General features: G+C 45.5%; 1 long non-coding RNA gene across 2 annotated transcripts in view; it reads left to right on the forward strand.

The window, feature by feature from the left end:
* The window catches only part of LOC309856904, a 320,721-nt gene that overhangs the window by 110,347 nt on the left and 188,705 nt on the right, over positions 1–21,669 (forward strand). For both annotated transcript variants that reach the window (XR_014307407.1, XR_014307408.1), the window contains exon 3: positions 12,587–12,691. This is a non-coding gene — a long non-coding RNA (uncharacterized lncRNA). The remainder of the gene's footprint in view (positions 1–12,586; positions 12,692–21,669) is intronic.

A 21,669-nucleotide genomic window follows, 5' to 3' on the forward strand; every position in this document is an offset into this window, starting at 1 on the left:
GGCCCCAGTTTGAGGATGAGGTGGTGGCTGGAATGACAGACACAGGAGAGAAAAGAAGCAGCAGATAAATCGCACATGATCCATGATAACTACTATGAGGAAGAAAGGGAAGGTGTGAGGGTCCTGGAGAAGTCATCCACACCTTGGGGAAGCTGGTGGCCCCATGTTCTTCCCTCTGAAGCCTTTCCGATCACACCGGGTCAAGCAATTTTCGAAACTTTTATGCTACATCTTCTGCATAAAACATCAAAATCATCCACGGAAAAGTATTAATTTTAATACTGAGACAACAGGAGCATTCCCCCAGATTTCATTTCCATATGTTGGCCCGCAAATAGAATTCTCACGAATATAATTAAAATATCCCAGAAGAAAAGCATCAATATTATTTACCTTGAAGCCATGGCTGTAGGAAGTGACACGAACGGTTGTGCAATTATCTGGCGAGTTGATCGATGCAGACTGTTAATCTGTGTGTTTCAGACGCTCCGGCCTATTTTTCTTATCTCCTACCATTATAAATTTCTCAGCAGTGTAAAATAGGATTGTACCGTTTCCTTCACCAGAGAAGAAATGCATCAAACTCGGAGATATGTAAATCTCTTATCAAAATTTTAGGAATTATCCTGTTCATAAGAGAGAAATTTGAGATAAGGCTGAATTCCCATAAGGCAGCCTTTCAGAAGGGGCCACACCTTCCTTCTACACTCACTAGCCCGTCTTCCTCTTCTGCTCGACGTGGCGTACTTGCAAAGCACGTGTTTCAGAAGTGATGAGGTTGGTGGGTAGGATAGATTTTATTGCCTAAAAACTGAAAAGTGTATTCTGTCGTTGCTTTGTCTTGGTCTGGATTCTCTGCTTCTTTTCTGTAAAGATTCCCACCCTAAGGAGATGTAAATGGCTCAGTGACCTGTCCCCTTTTCTGATCTATGACCCTTAATTGATGACTTGTTGCCCCATCTTGATGGCTCTTAATTGATGGCTTGTTGCTCCTTGGTTAAGATGCAGATTCTTACCCAGATCAAGAATGTTGCATGGGTTTTGTTTGACAGATAGATGACAAGCAAAGGTCTCATCCCCGCCTTTGATGCCGTTTCATGGCTCCAAGGTCAGCCTGAGGCTCGCCCCTCTTCTGGTACCACTGTTGGCCACAGACTGGACCGTCCTGACGTCGTCCCTCATCTGTGAGCTGCTGTCACTGAGTCTGGTGTGAAAACTAAGAGCAGGGACTCTGGGGCTGCACTGCCCCCACTACACCCTTACGTGACCTTTAGTAATTCTCCATGAGTCAGTTTCCCCACCTGTGAAATGAGATGATAGTCCTTCCACCATTGGCCAGCATTATGCTTCTGTTATGGAAGTAGGTTATGAAACCCTATAGGGTCAAGAAGGTGTTATCTTGGACCGCGTGGTGGTTGGTGGAGGTTGGGGGCTCCCATGGAGCCTCAGTCTCCCATGTGTCATATAGGTTCCATAGTTTGTCTTCCTCATAGGATCCCTGTAGGGGCTTGAGTTGAGAATACGGAAGTCAAGGTCCTCTGTAAGCTGAAACGTGTGAAGCAAAAACTCATTTCCATTCTCACCCAGGACACTATTGTTATTGAAGCCACTACACACATCCAGACCATAGCTTCCAGAGTCCACTTTGGTCTTCTGCTCATTGTAAGAGTCTGAGGAAAAGCCGAGGACTGAATCAGTAAGACCCCATGGGACGTCCACTCTCCTCAAATGTTGCCATCACTCCTGCATTTTCCCTCTCCCACCACATCCTTTTCAGAAGACCACCACATTTTTGCACATCTTTCACCTTAGAAGCCAATTCATTGCCTAGAAACATGCATGGCCACCTCCTCACAGGGTTTAATTCATCGTGGTCGCAGGAAGAGGGTCTCTGCATGTTTGAAAGTAAGGATGAAGAGACGCATTTTAACCTACAACGGGTGGTTATTCAGAGCACAGTTTCTTGCTTTTCGGAAAAGATGTCCACTGGGGACATGAAGGCTGCCCATGTCCAGAAGAGAAGTTAGACCCTAAAGAGGAAATCACCTGTCCTCACATGCCAGCATCCATGACAGACCACCATGTCCCTTTGTCCTTTTGCAAAAGCCACCTCAACACATGATACCTTCAGCCTGTCAGCATTGGCCTTTCTCCCTCTCACCCCACCATTCCTAAATATGATCCTCGTCCCATCCCACAGTAATTTGTTTTGTGTCATGGAAACACATTTCCTCTTCTTCGCAGTGTTTCCATTCAGAAATGTCAGCCATGACAGCCTGGCAGAGTCTTCAGGGAGATGGGGTGTCTGACACCTCACAGAGGCTGGACTGCGTAAATAAACCCCTTGGCCTGCGTGGTGTCTCGCCCCAAAGACACAGGCGAGGGGCTCTTTGCAGGAGAAGGGCCTCCAGGAAGAAAACACTATTGTGTGGGCTTTTAATGCCCTTTCCCTTTTAAGTAGCCGCAGAATGGGATTACACGAAATTAGGCTGCATGTCCGTACTCTCCCGTGGCCTCATCAAACAAGGCTCGCGTCACTGGGATCAAACAGCAGATCCTTGGTGGCTGGGTCAGTAGCTTCCCGTCCCCATCCATCAAGCTCGAGGCTGGAAGGCACGAGCTGAACCCTGTTTGCAATGGTGGTGGGGAGCACGCATCGCTCCTCCACCCCCGGCACACATGGAGAGGAAGAGGGAGAGATGCTATCTGTACGCAGCGGTGGCCTCAGTGGGCCGGGCAGTGGCGAACTGTGATGGTGGGAGAGCGTAGGTTGCTCCCAGGAACAGGACCCTCTTTCTTACCCAGAAGCCCAAGTAATTGACCACCAGAGCTGCTTGAGTTGCGAGTATTGATCAGTGACAGTTGGAGGCTCTCTTGCCATCACTCGTCCTGTGAGGCCTAATTAACAGAGGCTTGCTTGCTGAATTAGATAAAAGTTAGTGTCCGCTGAAATGAATGTGCTGTGTTCTGAGTGTCCTGCCCCTAATACTGGAAAATGAACCTTATGTGCTGGGGCGGGGCTTGGGGGGGGGGTCTTATTGAGAGCTGGAACATTTCACAGGAGCAAAGAAGTCGCTTTTTCAGACTTTGCTTGGGCCAGCCAGAAGAGCAATGACTGTATTTGTCCTCACACTGGAGAGCCAGTGTGTAAACCCAATAACTAATTGATATGCCGAATGACGTCTCTGAAGAATTGTTTGTTGTGGTGCCTGTTGTCATTTCCTTTGGCTCTGCTGAGAATTGAGACATTTCTTCCATGAAAGATAAGAAGGAGTACAGATTTACCACGATTTGGAACGATTGGGGAAATAATAAAAGAGTTGGAAGTTTATGATTTAATACTTTGAAAGGCAGAGGGGAGGGGGAGGACTATTTCTAAGTCTAGACTTACAGCCAAATCTGAAAGAAGAAAATGTAATCAACTCTGACTATTTCGGATGTCAGGCCTGTTTCTGTATCTGCGATTTTGTAAAATGTAATTCTTCCCATGTACTCTGATTAATCGCTGGTGCAACTTTTTAAGTAGCTCTATTCACCACTTCACAGATTGCTGCCAAGATAACCCAGGTCTTCCATACAGCACTCTCTGAATGGATACCCATTTTGTCTTTCTTGAGAAACAAATGAGAAGAAAGAAAAGTTAGGACAAAACCCATATCAGTTGATGCTCTGTAGATAATTAGGGGATCACAGCTTTACAGCCAAATGCTTAACAGTCCTGAACTTTGAAGGAATAAGGATTCATTTTTAAAAAAACCAATGTGTATTTCTAGGTCTCTCTTCCCTAGATATTAAAAAAAAAACAGAGAATGAGAGCGAGAGAGTCTTGCCCTGTTTATCTCGACTGCTTTGATAGCCAAATATGCTATTGATCTTGGGGTTTAGTATTATATTTGAATACATAGACATGAAGGCCTTATGGAAATCTTCAGAACACATTTCAAATATCTACAGGCCATTATGTCTGAAGATACTGTTTTTATTTATTTTGCACATTTAGCCACATTCATTTTGAATTCTTCCAGAAAGAGTTTGGTCTAATTCAACACGTGAAACAATCACCGTGCAAGCCGACATGTCTGCTAAGTCCTTCTGGTCACTTTAGATTCAAATGCCATAGGAAAGATGTGTCATTATGAAACTCAGGAGTCTTTTTGTAGGAACAAGGGTAAAGAGTAGCAGCGACTCCTATGTCACCTCTCTAGGTCACCTGATTTTCCATCTTATTTTAGCCATGGAAGGGATCACTGGAAGACAGATCCATAATTCTACAGAGATGATTCATCCTTTTATATGCTTACATGTATTTTACTGAGAAGGTATACCATAATTCACTTAACCATTACTCTGTCTGCAGACCTTTAATTATATCCAAATTTAATTGCTATAAACTCTCATTTCCTAAGTACTTTTGTCATATCCTAGGAGCCAGGACCAAACTACAGTTGACTCTTTTGAACAATATTGGGGGACTAGGGGAGCAAACCTCCCAATCAAAAATACACCTATGACCTTTGACTTCCCAAAAATGTAAATTAAGAGCCCACTTTTGACTAGATGGCTTACCAGTAATATATAAAGTCAATCAACACATAATTTGCATGTTATATTACTATAGACTATGTTTTTACAATAAAATAAGCCAGAAAAAAGAAAACACGATTATGAAAATCATATAAGAAAATACATTTATTAATCAATATGTATATATATACAATTATATATTGTAAATATGTTTATATTGTCAATATTATAAAAATACTGTAAATATTTATTGTGTATTTATTGATATATTCAATATATGTTACATTGTATACAAATACTGTATACAAATAGACTTGTATGCTACATATTGTATACAAATGCTCTTTATTGAAAAAAAATCTTGTACAAGTGAGACCCGTGCAGTTCAAACCCATATTGTTCACAAGTCAACTGTATTATAAGTACTATTGCTTCAAATATGATTTAATACCTGTGAGGCATCATTTCCCTGCTTAATTACCTGAAATTCTCTCCATGAATTTTACTGCTTGTGTGTTTGTGGGTTTTTTTTCTTTTTGCAATTCTCCCCCTCGTGAATCTTAGAATAAGCTTCTCTAGTTCAAGCATAAATTTGATTAATTATATCTTTATGTCAAATGTGAACACGGAAGTGTAAGAATGAAAACATAAAACTCTTCTGCACTTTGAGAGAATCATATAAAAAAGAGTGTGTGTTTTAATATATTGACCATAAGATCTGTTAGAATGAGATTATGACACCTGGTAAGTTGATGGTGTGAATGGGATTTATCATAGTTGTTTCCTATCAATATCATTGATGCCAATTTCACTGAACACCGGTGTCAGCCCATGTCGACCTTTTTGTACTGAGTACCTACCCTCTCAGCCATTGTCTGCATATTTTCATTTTGCTCCCCCAGTGGAAGAGGGTGCTGGTGTGGGTATTAGTCAGCCCTCTCATGCCGTGTAACAAATACACACCAATAACACACATTCATGTTCTCACAGCTTCCATGGCTTGGAAATCCTGCCATGGCTGAGCTGGGTGTCTGGCCCAGGACACCTCATAGTGTCCGCTGAGACTCCAGTCCTTGGAAGTCTTGCCTGGAGAGGGAAGCTGTGTGTGCAGGACAGCTTGCTCAGATGGTTGTTAGCGCCAAGTCTCTGTGCCTTAGTTCCTGTAGGAAGAATCTCTGCTCCATGCCATGCAGCCTACCTCTCTGGGCTGTGTGTACATGTCACAAGAGTGCCCCTGGCTTTCTGCAGGATGTGTGAGCCCAGACACAGAGCGAGCTAGAGACCAGAGTGTGTTTTATGAGCTGGCTCTGGGGGGCACACACCAACATGGCTCAGAGAGTAGAGTGCTATTGGCCACAAACAATCCTGGTAAAAGGCAGTTCAGAATGACATAGGGGTGTAAGCAGCACAGGTCACGGAGCCTCACAGCCCACATGAGTGCACCTACGGCAGGGAGCAAGAGCTCATACTTTCAGTTCTCTCTCTGGAGCCAGAGATGCGTCATTCTTCCTCACATTTTCAGTTGTGAATGGTCTAGTGATTTCCCTTGAAATTTGGCACCACCACCGGCACGTGCAATGTCGTGTGTTACCATAACCACGGTTATGAATGTGGCCACTGAAATCACCTTTTCAGGCACTGGGGATGTGTAGGTGGCTCAGTTGGTTGATCATCTGCCTTCAGCACAGGTCATGATCGCAGGGTCCTGAGATTGAGTCCTGCATTGCATTTCCTCCTCAGCAGGGAGTCTACTTCTCTCTCTCCCTCTGCCTGCTGCTCCCCCTGCTCACGTGTGCTCACTCTGTCTCTCTCTGTCAAATAAATCTTTAATAAAATAAAACAAATGAAATAAAATTACCCTTAGGAGAGATCTCTTAAGTTATGGAGTTCTTTGTTTTAGCACCATTCTTTTTAAAATTTAATGGTTTTCCCTTCCCCATAGTTCATTCTTTCTTTAGGCTGAACATTATTTCTCTGAACCAAAAGAGTGAACGTTGTTGTCAAAGGCACCAGAGAGAAAACTCAGATGAAGTTCATGTTAAGAAGGACTGAGTCCTGTGGCTTCCTGTCCTTCCTCAGAGTCTGTCTTCCCCTCTCTCTCTCTATTCCCACATCTCTCATTTCCCATCTCTCCATCTTACTCTGTTTTAGATGACAAACACACATGTTGGAGTCTACAATCCACAGAGAGTTCAATGCTCCACGGACTCACGCAGACATAAACTACAAACTATAACTTGTTTTACAGTGAATTCTTTTTAAAAAATTATTTATTTGTCAGAGAGAGAGAGAGAGTGTGCAAGCCCAAACAGCAGGGAAGGGTAGAGATAGAGGGAGAAGCAGGCTCCCCGCTGAGCAGGGAGCCCAATGTGGGACTCGATCCCAGGACCCAGGATCATGACCTGAACTGAGGGTAGATGCTTTAACCCACTGAGTCACCCAGGAGCCCCTACATTGAATTTTTTTACTCGATTCTGTGACTGTAAGGAAGGATGTTGAGATAATTTGTGGAAACCCCCTGAATAGAAAAATTAAAGGCAGAGTAAGATATTTTACCATTTTGGAGAGAAAACCTTTAATCTTTCCTTTTCTTTATTCTTCCTGATCCACCAATAGACTGTCCTTAAGTAATAATATAAATCCAAAATATCAGTCATAATGAAGGGACTTGCTGCTAAACATTTGCCTAAACATACATGTATATACACACACACATGTGTATACACACACACACACACACACATACACACACACATTCTGAACTTAATTAAAACAAAACTATTTCTAATTTCTACCCCTTGGGCATCTCTAATGGTGTAAAATGTGTCACATTTGATGGAATAATGGTCTTCCATTCAGGGACTCCGTATGGTCCAGGAGGCTGGCACTCTTGCAATGAATATGACCTTGGTTACAGGTCCTGACGGGCTTCCTTCTGGACCATCTTTCAAAAATGTTTGTGTTGCTAACAGACTTGGAAGACAGAGATAATGTCCTCTTCTCAAGCAAGTAGCCAGTTTGCTTACTTACCATGATTTTGTTAATAAAGACAATGTGTTCCATGAGAGGAAAGATCAGACAGACTGACCACCCATTATTAGTATTCAGGTCGGGTTCCCTAAGTGCAGGACAACACTATGATGCTTGCATGTGCCCTGGGGAGGACACCACCCGCCATGTTGTGAGGAAACCCTATGGAGAGAGAGAGAGGCCCAGGAAACAAGAGACCAAGGGTTACCTAACCACAGACAGAATGGCAGCCCTGACCAACAGATGGTCTGCAAGCCCATCAGATACCTTGAGCAGGAGGAATCCAGAGGAGCCACACCTGGGAAGTCGACCCACAGAAGCTGTGAGATAATCAATGTGTGATGTTTGGGTTGCTACGTTAGGGGATGATTTGTCACACAGCAGTAACTAAATAATACAAACCAAGAAGAGTGTCTAGAACATGAGAGGGGTTCATTAATGAAGAGTTAAAGAAGATACATGTCTCTAGGTTTATGGGTGTGGTCCTCCTGACAACCAATGGGGCTCTCTGATTCCCAGAGATGGCATTATGGTTCTCAGATGGCCTGGATAGTGGAGATGCAGCTCTTCTCTGTCCGTCCATCCATCCATCCATCCATCCAGCCAGCCAGCCAGCCAGCCATCCTTCATATATATCTGTCTATTTATCCATCCATTCATCCATCATCAATCTACACATCAAAGAAAGAAAGGGACAGGCCAGAAGAACCCTCCCTACGTGAGCCTATAGCCAATCCTAGAGATAAAGCTGGGATGGAGGACATGGGATTCACCAGAGATCCTCTCAAACAGGATTGGCTGTTTGAGAATTACCATCTTGTAAGCCTCATGTGGATGACTAACTCCACCTGCTCGGGAATAAATGAGCAACTTTCTCAGGAATAAATTATCCTTACTCTGGAGGGAGATGCTGATTCACTTTCAGGTTTCATATTTCTGAGTGGGGTATGCAAACCTGGGTAAGTTGAGATTTTCTTTTAAACACATGTTTCAGAGAAAGTCCAGGTAGCCTGCCTGAAGCCCATCCCTCCCACCTTGTCTGACCCCTCTGCAGTGTCCACAATCCACTCTTTGATTCTGAAACCAGGTACTTCTCTTCCCACAGAAGGGAATCCAAACAGTGCTATGGTGACCCACCTTCTTCTTATTATTTTTAATAATTTGTTTTTTACCCAACAAAAATATCCCCCAATGAAAATTTTCCAAACATACAAAAAAACTTGAAGGAATTTTCGCTGGAACAGCTATGTCCCTGCCACACAAATTCTATCATTAACTAATTACCATTCACTAAAATTAACATTTTACTAGATGTATTAACTTCCTATCACTGCTTTCACAAACCACAGTCTTAGTGGCTAAATGACATCAATTTCATACCTTTCTGTCCTGGAGGTCAGAAGTCTGATCCAGGTGTCCCCTGCACAGTGTGGGCAAGGCTGCATTTTTTTCGAGAGGTGTGAGGAACCATCTGTGTCCTTGCCTTTACAGCATCTAGAAGCAACCTATATTCCCTGCTTTTATCTTCTCTCTGTCCGCAGTCCTGATTGTGTCCCTTCCTTTCCACAGGTGTTGATCCTGATAGACCTCGTGCTTCTTAATTACCCTCTTAGTTGGCTTCCTGCAGAACCCAACCCCAGACGCCACACTCTGTCCAATAGCGCGAGGAGCACCGTGTCTCACAGCTGACTCGTGAACATCTAAAATTGGGTACTGGAGGAATTAGAAGATATTTATAGTTTCAAAAGAAAGCAAGAAAAAAGGTGGAGAAGGAGAAAGAGCAGGGGAGGGAGGGAAAAGGGGAGGGAGGAAGGAAGAAGAGAAGGGTAGAGAAGGAAGAGAAGACAAGAGAAAGAAGAGAAGCAAAGGGAAGGGAAAGGAAGAGAAGGGAGGAAGAGAGAGAAGAGGAAAGAAAACAGAGGGAAAGGAGAAGAAGGAGGGACAGAGAACGAAGTAAGGGAGAGATCGACCTCTCACTCAGTAGAATGTTGGGACAAGTCTCTTTTCTACACGATGGGTCAGTGTGACTGAAAGTCTTCTCTACGGTGATATCCTTTTCTAAGGCCTTAAGTTTCAGTCCACTGACACACATTCAGGCATTAGCTGTCATTTTGTCTTTTGACGGTGGATAGAGGTATCCCATTGGCATGAACTCTCAGTTGAACTGAGTTTTTATTTCTTTGAGCAACCACAGAGTTTCTCAGGGGGTGGTTTGCTATTTAGCTGAAACTAGTTTCATCCGGACCAAGTCAAAATGACTAAAACCGAGAATTATCTCCAGTCACTTTTTTGGTAAATGGAGTGAACCATTGAAATTTTCTATTCATATATCAGAAAGAAAAAATAAATTACGTGCAGAAACCCCTATCTATCTATCCATCTACTATCCATCCATCCATCCATCCATCCATTCATCTTTCCATCCATCCATCCAACCATCCATCCAACCATCCATGCATCCACCCATCCATCCATCTACTCATCTACTCATCCACCCAACCTATCCATCTACTATCCATCCATCCATCCATCCACCCATCCATTGTATCTATCTTTCTATCTATCTACCAATCTACCATCTCTCTGTCCATCTATCATCTATCCATCCATCCATCCATCCACCATCCTTCATATCTATATATTCATCCATCCATCCATCATCAATCTATACATCAAATATTTATTACCTATCATCTATCGACCTACCTACCAAATAAATACTTATTTATCATCTATCTACTCATCATACACTTATCTTTGTATCATCTCTCTATCTACTCATCTTCATTAAAACACAAAAAGCCTACCCAAACTCCTGATGCTTCTCCTTCCCTCACATCCTATATGCAATCTATTATGAGGTCACACTGGCCCTCTCTGTGTTCTCTCTGGTTGCCATTGCCATGGTAGCCCACATGGCCTTGAGCTCTCCATCCTACCCCACTGTGCTAGTCTGTCGCTTGATGCTTCCCCTCGTGCTTCCCTCACCGCTATATGTTCACACTGCAGATGGAATGATTTTTGGCAAAAACACATGTCAGCTGAACACCCTCCAAAGCCTTCCCATGAAGCCCAGGAAAACACCAAAAACTCATTCTCAAGACCCCAGGGTTTAAAGTGTCCCTGCTTCCTACTTACCTCTTGAACCCCTTTTCTTCCTACTCTCCTCTTTGCTCACTAATCTCTGACTGACCCTCCTCTCGTCTGTGCTATGAAGTGACCAGCCCACTTCCCCAGGCTCTGCATCTTCCTGGCCCCAGTCATCACAAGGAGAGTCCAAGTGTCATCTCTGTTGGGGAGACTTCCCCAACAACTTGTCAAGAACATCACCTCTACCAGTCAACTCAGAATCACTCTTAATCTTCCAGGACTTTGTGATGATCACATCTTTTTGTTTCAAATTCTCCAACACATGAAACAGCATGGTGGCATAAATTATTTTGCTCACATATCTTTGTGGTATGACCAGGCTTCATGAGAGTGACATTCCCAGTCCTTATCACTGCCCCTGTGCCTGCCCTAAGAACATTTATCAATACAAGAAAATAATAGTTGGTGCTCACCCACCAAATAGTTATTGCACGTATCTTTAATTCTTTCATTTAGAAAAAAAATGAGAATAATGAGAATATATTTAAAAAAAAAAACCCTGAGGTTATATACAAAGTAGGTCTTATTTCTGTAACAAGCACAGGCTTTAGGATCAAAAGCGTAGTAGTCAAAGTGTTAAGAAAACATTGATCTGCTTCAAGATTCACAAATATATCTTTGCCCAAGCTTTTGGTGGTAACTATAAAGATAGTCCTTGAGTCTAATGATTAAAATAAGTGTAAACAATTTAATAAATGAATATTAAATTCAAGTATCAAAGACCATTCATGGGGTGTCTAGGTGGCTCAGTGGGTTAAGCTTCTGCCTTTGGCTTGGGTCACGGTTTCAGGGTCCTGGGATGGAGCCCTGCATTGGGCTCTCTGCTCAGCAGGGAGCCAGCTTTCCCCTCTCCCTCTGCCTGCCTCTCTGCCTACTTGTCAAATAAATAAATAAAATCTTAAAAAAAAAAAAGACCACTGATATCAAGTATCAAAGACAACTTAAAAGAAAGTCATTAATGGCCATACTGTTCCATCTTCAGCAAGTAAGAAATTATGTTTTCATTTTTGGACTGAGGTTGTTATGCTACAAACACTAGGAAACTGTGTAAAAGAGTTCCATGGAAAAATAATTACCTACAGTTACATAATGGATTGTGTGGTGGAAGAAAAACAATTTTCCTTCTACCCTTCTCTTCTGAGAACCCAGTCATAAATGGCAGGTTAACAAGAGAAAAACAGACAACGTTTGTGAACATGTCTACCTCCAGTATGCATGGGGGGTATGCAGGAAAAATGGAGAACTCAAAGACCTGGCTTTAGGGTTTAGAATCTGAAGAAGGGAAGTGGGATGTAGGCAGAGAGAATGAATGATTTGAGGAAAGAAATATCTCATGTCTCCTGTGACAGGAAACCATCTTTGTGGTTGATGACACTTCTGTGGAGGGTGCTGACAGCTGTTGAGTGCCTTCTGGAGGATGTGTGTTTAAGCACGTGGAGAAGGTTCAAGGAAAGCCCATCCCCCCTCTGCTGGTTTTCAACTGGCCAGAGCTCACCATCGTCAACATACTCAAGTGCCGTATTTTCGGGTGGCGTCTTCTGCTCCTGTCCAGTTATATCCATTGGATTGGTTTCAGCAGTAATGCTACAGAATTTAAAAAAAAAACAGTATTCCACAGCACAAAAGGCAAAACACAATAGGATAATAAGAGACCACGCAACAGGGAAATTCTCTCTAACGATGACACAGACTTTCTCTTTTCTCCCCAGGTGTCTGCCGCAACAAAGAGGTCAAAACGCCATGATCTGTACCAGCACTCACAGCTACAAAAATCAGACACACAGGCCTCTCATGTTCATATTCAACAACCGGTCCAAGGTTGGAGGCCAGAGCAAGCGGTTTTCTGTTCTCTCATCATGACTGACATTCTGTTTTATTTTAGGTATTCCCAATGCTGACTCCGTGTTGCTTGATTCTCGAATGGATGTTTGAGCAGCCATCAAATCATGTCTGAGGTCTGTCACCGAGGTGAAGTCACATAAATCAGGTAAGCCCCATGAAATTTGGCCGGAGCCATGCAGACCAGCTGCTGTTATCATCTTCTGGCGTAAATCAACCTTCTGGGGGTGGGTCGCGTGCGGAGAGGATGCTTAAGACAGAAGTGGGGAATCTGCTGGAGATGTTCTCCATCATGGGCCGGAGGAGAACGTTGAAAAAAACAAAAGACCTGCATTTTTAAAGGAATATAATGAGTATCTTTCTACCTAATAAGATCGAGGAGGTGGTGAGGATATTTTATGAGATCCTGAGGAACAAGACCCAGGTATTAGATGGATATATTGAGTGTGTCCTGCAGATAAGGGGACGCCAAGGACGCCCAGATGGGCTGGAGAGAAATGCCTAATTTTGAGAATACATTGGATTCTTTACTCTGGCGTGCAGAAAAGTGCAGCGTAGTCTCCGTCCACTCGGAGCTCCGTATGTAGAGAAACTCAAAGCATCAGGAATGTTTGGAGGACCTCAGATCTCCACTATGACTTTTGTGAACAGAAGGGGAGATGCTATTGCCAAGACCCTATGCACAGTGATAGAAATGATTCATCCAAAGGATGTCTTGGTCTAGCCTTTTTAGTTTTTCCTCTCTCTCTGTGTTTTGTTGTCTTCCTTCTTTCAAGACACTGCTTGGAATTTCACCCAGAGAAGTTGAGATCTCTAGAACACTGTTACCCTATCTTATACAGATGTTCCTCTTCTTGAAGTGGAACTCATGATCTGGACAAATGAACACCTTGTGTGTGTCTCTGCTTGAGGTCCATTTCTGCATTAACATTTTGCACTCTAAGGGCTGGGCAGCTACTATGTCTCTGTCCCTGTTGCTGTGTGCCTGGGTGGAGCCTTCGGTTGGGCACATGGTAGAAGGTTGATGCACAGGTATTGAGGAAGTGAGTGGAACGTGATATGGCATTGAGTTGACACTGGTGTGAGCCAACAAGGAACAATACCATAACTGATATGGGGTCTTAGAAAGGGGGAGAGCAGTGGACTGAGTATTTGTGGTTATGATTCTGTCATGGTTCAGACATTAAATAGAAGAGATTTAGGGATCTTGAACATTGCCTGAAGGACTTGAGCAAGGCACGTTGTGTTTACATCACCAGAATGAGCATGGAGGGAAAAAAGAAAGAGGCTCTCTCGCTTGAAAGATAGACACATATGGTGGGCAGGGAGCCTTGCAAATCTCCAAGTGCCTGGCATGCATTTATCAGAGGTGCTGCCTGGTTTGTCCTTCTGTACTACATATCATCCTTATGAACTTATTAGGGTTTTTAATTGGTGTGTGTGGAGGGGGCAGCTGTGATGAAAGTACGGTTCAAGCGTTTGGTATGTTGGTATGTTGCTCATTTCTTACGTCAAGCTAAGACAAAGTTAAACCACACGTTTATAACATTAAGAAATGAAAGGGAAATGTTCCAGACAGAAAAGTTACCCAGGGGTTACTGGTTACATGGGAAGGAGTCTCAAACCTACCAGATCCATGGGAGGTCAGGACGCCCTCCCGGGAGATAATGCAGTGAAGGTGGAGGAAGTATCAGTTTCCATGATAACGGAGAACATCAACAAGATAAATATAATTGGTAGAGGAATGCTCAAATATGGCAACGGCGAATGTCTCGCAAACATGTTCCTGGGTTATAGGAAATCCACTAATGGATTTTCTCACCCATAGGTAAAGCTATCTGCTGGGTAGAGGAATTTTAAAAGAAAAGCAAAATAAAACCACAGGGAATACAACCAAATGATTTAGTAACTTACTTTAGTGACTTAACATCTCAACGGGTACCTGTAGAGAAAGGACCGTGTCTAAAATTAGCCAATATGGAGTCTAAGGAGAAATCCCATTTTGGGTCAGCACTGATGAAATCTAATCAAATGAGTAACATTTCCAGTCCATCCCGTCATTTCAGAATAATGAATTACTCTTTGGTAACACGTTCAGGTTGGTGGAAGAGAGGACGGCAGCCGGTGGGATGGCAGACATCTCTGAGAAGGGGTTCAGTTGAGTTTCTCATAGCATATGTGGGAAGAACAGGGTGGTGGGGAGACGCCGGGGCTGTGGCTAGTGGTCGTGGGAGACACTGGAGCCAGCACTCAGGTTTTGAGCCCTGCGTTCAATGCAGCGTCTGAGTCTTGGCGGGCATCTGTTTCCGTGTCTCCTGCCCGCCCTGGCATAGATCTCCTGGCAGGTGTCTCACAGACACGTTCTCCTACGTGGTCAGAAATGACAGGCATGCCTACACAGACGGCACATTCATGCTCATGTGTGCGGAGATTAGGCACTGGCTTGACAAAAACAAGGTTCTGAGATGTCAGGGTAATGAGGGCGGTGTATGCAGAGGAAATGCAGAAGCCAACCTGTGCACCCCTCTTCTTAGTATCTGGGTCCTCTCAGACCAAATCAGTCCATTCCCTGCAGCGTCCCAAGAATGCAGTCTGATTCTAGGAGGAAAAGGAGGCCAGCCCTGACCTCGGGGACCCTGTCCAGTACTGACCACCTTGCTCATACGCAGCATCAAACCCAAATGACGTAAGAACCTCTTCCCACGACAGCCCATGAGTGGCATGCCACGGGCAGAGTGGAACAGAGTCTACACCATCCACTTGCTCGAGGATGATTACGGGGATGTTTTTGTGAAGTCTAACCCTCAGGGCACCTACACTATGTGAAAACCCAGACCCTCCATTCCTGACTCCTCAACAGAAACGTGCAGCCATCTCCAATGCTCCGTATCTCAGAAACCCATTCATTGCTTCCTCGCTCACCGCCGACATGCCCTGCCCGATGATTGCCTGCGGAGTGTGAAGCTTGCACCAATTCCCGGAGCTCACACAAGGTCCCACTCGCAAACTCCCTCTTCTCCTGATTTTCTGAGGGACGGCGTGGGGCCCATTCTTTGTGCAGAAGCACCCTCCAGAAATTTCCTGATTTGATATGGGAAACTCAGATTTCCCAGTGAAACTACCAGACCTGGTCTTCTCACAACACAGAGCAGAGAGGACATTTTTGCCTTTTTCTTTCCAGCAACACTCTTATCGATGACCAGGCTGTGGACTTTAGACTCTGATATGCCTGGAAATGGCTAGACCCAAGGTGGACGCCATTACCATGGTTTCTCATTCTTGTTGGGAATGTCAGACAGGTTTTAAAATGGCTCAGGGCTCAGACGCAGTGTCCTACTGTCTCAGGTGGGGTTTTCCCCTCAGAAGGGAAAATGGAGAAGGAGCTCCAGGCTCTTGGATTTCCCTGATGGGCAGGGACCCAGCCACTGCCATCCAGGAATGACCTGCACATGACTGACACCCAGGAGAGCCTTTGTTTCGTCTTGGGTGGTTCTGACGGTCTGTGGTTTTATGGGATCCAAGAGCCTGTGTGACACATTCAGAAGAACCAACATTTGGGTTCAAGTGATTCTTTGAATGGGAGGATTGTCTGTGCATTGCAAGATGTTTGGAGGCATTCCTGGCTTCTACCCCCAAGATAGCAGCCATTCGGAAAACCAGAGATATTCCCCATCATGACCAAATATCCCCCACTTGAGACCACTTCCCTAGGATAATGTCCCCTGGAACTTTCTGAAGGAGGCAATGACATGTTGAGATGAGAATTAATGTCTCTCAGGCCCCAGAGAGAGACTCAAGGCCCATCTGTGACAGGTAGTGTCTGTTCTTCCCACAAAATGAAGGCGGCACAGAGACCAACCCTTTAAGCTCAAGGGGGATTCAGAGAGAAAGGAACTTTTTCCTCTCTGCGTATCAATGCCTTCCTCTCTCGAACTTGCAGAACAATAGCATCTGGGGGAAATTCTCCAGGCAGGGGCATCCCAAGGAACGCAACACATCCCAAAGTCGGTAACTCACAGCCTCTTGGAGGGATACACATCTCTCGAGCAAACAACCAACCTGTATTCCCCAGACACCATGCGATGGCAGGCCCATAAAAGTTGGATGATGAAGGATACCTTCTCCAGTGGGTCACGCCCACGTGCTTCCTTCCCTCCTAGCGGGATATGGTGTGTGTGTGCATGCGTGCACCGAGAGGCTGACCGATGGCTATTTCCTCCCACGGGTGATGTGATAAGCTTTCCCTCCCTCCTACTTGGACTTTCGCTGTTGCTGTTGTCTCGGCTCTGCACACCTTTGGCAGGTAGGCACAACCTCCTGAGATGAGACACTTGAGAAGGGGTGGGGGTTGCATTTGTTCATCCATCAAAGGAGCTGCCCCAGTACAAGAACACGCGACAGAGCACGAAGACGGGGCCTTTTCTTTCCCCTGATCTCACGGCACCGCCATGGCGAGAGTCAGAAGCTACAAAGCCTTGAAGTTGAGTAGGGGAGGCTGCAGGTCAGCCACGGGCACTAGGTCTGGTCCGAGGGCAGCTCAAAGGCTGGAGATCTGAGCTTTGTATTCTGGCGGGAAGTGCGAGAACGTGGAAGTGAGCCAACGGAACAATGGACCATGATGAAAGCCCCCTGGCTGACAGACTCCGTGGGTGTCCACCAGAAAAGGACCAGAGGTGTGCCCCCGATGCTCCTCTTTGTGCCCTAAATAGCCCTTTGGAGAGCTGACTGCTTCGCACACCAGATTCTCAGCCGCGGGCTCCTTGCCGGCGTCGTCCTCACCTGAGTCTTCTCGGCTGACACCAAGGGCAGGGAGGGACTGTCCCCGAGCTCTTGGCCTTTCTCTCTGGTGGCGCTGAAGCTTTGCTTCCATTCCCTCTGCCGAGCACATGCTCAGCATAGCTGAGATGCCCAACATTCATGCGGACGGTCAATACTAAATTACTGAGTGACACAGAAGGGCCGTTCTAGAGCCTGGGAAACGGGCTTGGAGAGAGCCCGGCGTCCTCAATGAGCCCCGTTGTTGGGCGCACCGCCGTCCCCTCTTCCTGATCTTTCCGTGCTCAGCGCCGCCGCCGGTCCTAAAATTAGCCCATAATGAGCGGCGGCCACAAAGCCCGGTCTCATGGCTGCTTGGGAGACCTGAACCCCGGTGGAGTCCGTGTGCCACGCTCTGGCTTGAAGTGGTTTTCCAGCGTGGTATTGAGAGAGCGAATTCATTCCGTGGCAGGCACCCCACCCCCCACCCCGCATTCCTGACCTGCCCCTCACAATGAACCCTGTCTGTAGTACAAATACGTCTTTCTCAGGCTGCAGCAAACAGAAAGTGGGGGAACAGGAAAGAAAGAAAGGCTTCGGGCGTTCCAACCAACACCTCGGTTCCTATTTAACCCTGCATTTGTCGGCTCTGCCGGAAAGCCCCTTGATTTTTTTTTTTTTTTTTTTTTCCCTTCTCCCTCACTCCAAGTCTAAAACCCAGGAGAGGCAGCATTGGGTCGGGGGCGGTGGGGTTGTCCCCTGCCACCTTGGAAAGCCCTCCGGCTGCTGGGCTGGGCTGCTCACCCTTGAAGAGCTTCCTTCAGCTCTCCACCTGCAAAGGACACTCTGCTCCCGGCTTCTGACATTTACCAAAGCAGACGCGTCCCAAGGGGGTTGAATCACACCTCCTGTCCCTTGCAGCAAGCCCGGAGTTTGCATTTTCCTTCCAGGAGGAGGGACATGCTCAGGTGGACAGGGAGAGCTTTTCAGCTCCGGAAAAGAAGTCTCTTTGCAGTGACAGGCTGAGGGAGGAAGGGTTGTCCAGAGACCTGCTGGAACTCAAAGCTACGGGGGCCTCCCCTTGGGCTCAGCTGCCCCACCGGGAAACACAGAGATGATGCTCTTTGCCCCAGGAGCCTGGGTCCTGCTGCAGGTTCAAGCTGTCTTCAGGTTTTGCACTGCCCCTTTAGCAACTCCTCCCTTGGGAACTTTGGGGACGGCGCCCATTTCAGCGAGAAGCAGAAAAAGGAAACAAGCAGACGGGAGCCCCGGTCTGCTTCCCTAAGTGGTCCAAAGCGCTCTGTTTTTCGCAGATCCCAGGCCTTCTGGTCTGGGCTCATGAAAACATGCCAAGACCCGCTCTGATCTGCTCCAGAATCCGCCTTTTCAAAATGCATCTCTTTTTTTTTTTTTTTTTTTTTTTTTTTTTTTTTCTGCAAGAAGTGGCATTAATGCTGCAGGGGCTGGGGAGGAGGGGGCAGGCATCTTTAAAGCTGTTAAAGCTTCGCTATAGGCTGCTTGTGCTGCTCCTACCTCTCCAGGTCGAGGAATGTCCTCATTTAGAGAGGCAGCCGAGGCTGGTTCGAGGCAGCGCGTGGAAATGGACAGTGTTACTTATTTTGGCTTTGCTGTCATAGTTTCCAGTGAAACAGGAACCATGCTAGGGAGGCTTGCACGAGACAAAGCAGACTGTATCCCCTTGGCTTGCCCCTTTCTGCTCTTCTGTCTCTCTGTTGCCTCTTCTGTAAAAAGGATTTTAGGTGACCTCTGGAAAGACGAATATTAGAGAAAAAGCACAGCATAGACAGTGAAACGTCTTGGAAGCAAATATGCGGACCCAAAATACCAAAATTTCCCCTTAATGCTGCATCCGGGACCAAAAAAAAAGGGGGGGAGGAATCATTCATATTTTTTGTTATCAGGGAAGATGTGGCAGGGCTGTATTCCTCCTCATTCCGGGGGTGTCCTCCAACCCTATGTCTTATGCTAAGCCGGGAACTGGATTTGGGTTCTTGCTTCTTATCATCTGACACGAGGAAGGTTGCTTGATTTTAGGACATCTGTGTACTTGAGGTCACACCACGGTCGAGACAAGAAGGGCTTTCCGCGTCCACTAGACTTGATTGAGTTCAACTGTTCTGTGTTTGTGGGGCTGCTTCTTCCCACATTTTTCTTTGTTTGCACTTTCTGACTGTTCAAACCAATGCCAGACCGACATGGCCGTGTATAGAAACCAGCACACCAGGGACACCTGGGGGGCTCATTCAGTGAAGCCTCCGACTCTTGATTTTGGCTCAGGTCATCATCTCAGGGTTGTGGGATCGAGCCCTATGTTGGACGCCACGCTCTGCACAGAGTCTTGCGTGAGGGTCTCTCCCTCTGCCTCTCCCCTCCACCATGCCCACACACTCTCTCTCAAATAAATAACTTTAAAAACAACAACAACAACAACAAGGGACACCTGGGTGGCTCAGTGGGTTAAACCTCTGCCTTCGGCTCAGGTCATGATCCCAGGGTCCTGGGATCGAGCCCCGCATCGGGCTCTCTGCTCAGCAGGGAGCCTGCTTTCTCCCCTCTCTCTGCCTGCCTCTCTGCTTGCTTATGATCTTTGTCTGTCAAATAAATAAATAAAATCTTAAAAAAAAAAAGATGAAGAATCATATAAGCAATGATAAATATTCCCAAACCCGGTCACAGAAAGGTCCTGCATGGCCCTCATCCCTGCCTTTTATTTTTAGCAAGCAGAATATAATCTAGGAATAATTTAATAATAGTAATAATTTAGTAATAGTAATCATAATAATATAATAATAAACATAGTAATAATAAATAAATAATAATAAAATTAAAAAAATAGTATTCGTTTACAAATCCTGCATGAGGGGAACAGACACCCAGGAATTGGAGTCGTGGGTTCAAACGGGCACAGAACTGTGCACATGCAAAGAATAAGGATTTTTTTTGGCCCCTTGAGAATTCAGAGCCAAAAAACCCGCTTCGGGCAGGCTTCGGAAGGCCTCAGCTCGAATGCAATGAGGATATTTCCTGGGCGGCGCAACCTCTGGGAGTGAACTTCTCCAAGCAGTGGACAGTGTAGGGAAAATACGTGATGATTCTGAACAGCTCTGCGAGCTCTCTTAGTTGTAGACGGAGAAGCCACGGGGACTGAGAAATTCCACAGTTGGCCAGAGCATCTTAAATACTGGGGGGGAAAAAAAAAACAGAGGAAAACTGGAAAATTAGAGCATAAATACGGCTGTATGTTTATTTCCCCCTGATTTGGGAAATAAATCAACACGTCATTGGCGACCCAGCAGTGATGTCCTAGACATCACCCATATTCCGTATCATCTTCCTCATTCGGGACGTATGAAAGTATCCGTTGTCCAGGCACAGAGAGAACGTGGACCCAGTGAATTAACCAACCCCTCTAAAGGAAGAAAGGGTCCGGTCTGTCATCTGCAAATTATAATTCAAAACGGAACCAATGGAAATATTCAGACGTGTTAGAAAATATTTATTGTCAAGAATATTCACTGAATACTATTTATATTAGGGAAAAAAAAATGGGAAAGGCCAAATGTTGTCCCCTCAGCTAAAAGGAACAGTCAGATGCAAAACGGGCTTGTTTTGTTTTCATACCATATGCGCAGGCATTTTGTTGTACTTTCAAACAATGATTCGTGACGTGGGAACATGGACATGACGTAGAAGTCAGTGAACCCATCGCAAGTGATAAAATTACATGGACGGCATCGGTCCTCAGGCTGTAAAGTCCTCCAGAGCACTTGCTTAAAATGGGGACATCCCCTCACCACCTTAAGTAGGTCTCCGATGGGGAGCAAGATGTGACACTTCTATCAAGTTCCCAGCTAATGCTGATACGACCCAGGGACCCCGCTAAATTAAAAGAAATATGTAGCAGGACTCTTAACAGAGGCACCCTTCCTTGTAGGACCGTCTTTGTCCCCACTGGGTGGGGACAGAACTCAGTGGGGAACTTTGAAAAAGATAGTGTCCAGGGACAACAGGACGTAGTACAGGCAGTGTCAAAAACAGCTGGCCATTTCTTCAATAAATTAAAAAATGCACTTAGCCGATGGTCCCCTAGTTCCCCACCTCAGTATCCATCTAAAAAAAAAAATGTCACAGGTGTTCAGACAGCGCTATTCCCGCCAACGTTCATAGCCACGCTAGTCACGGTCGACAAAAGGCAAAGACAGCCTGTACGTCCATGCACAGATTCACGAATCCCGAAGACGTGGTCCAGCTCTACCGTACAGCCGTCCTGGGTCCTAAAAAGCGGTGGCCTCGGGACACCTGCTACAGTGTGGCTGACCCCTCGAGAGCGTCAGGCTGAGCGAACAGAGC

Source organism: Mustela nivalis (assembly GCF_964662115.1).
Source record: "Mustela nivalis genome assembly, chromosome: Y".
Lineage (NCBI taxonomy): Eukaryota > Metazoa > Chordata > Mammalia > Carnivora > Mustelidae > Mustela > Mustela nivalis.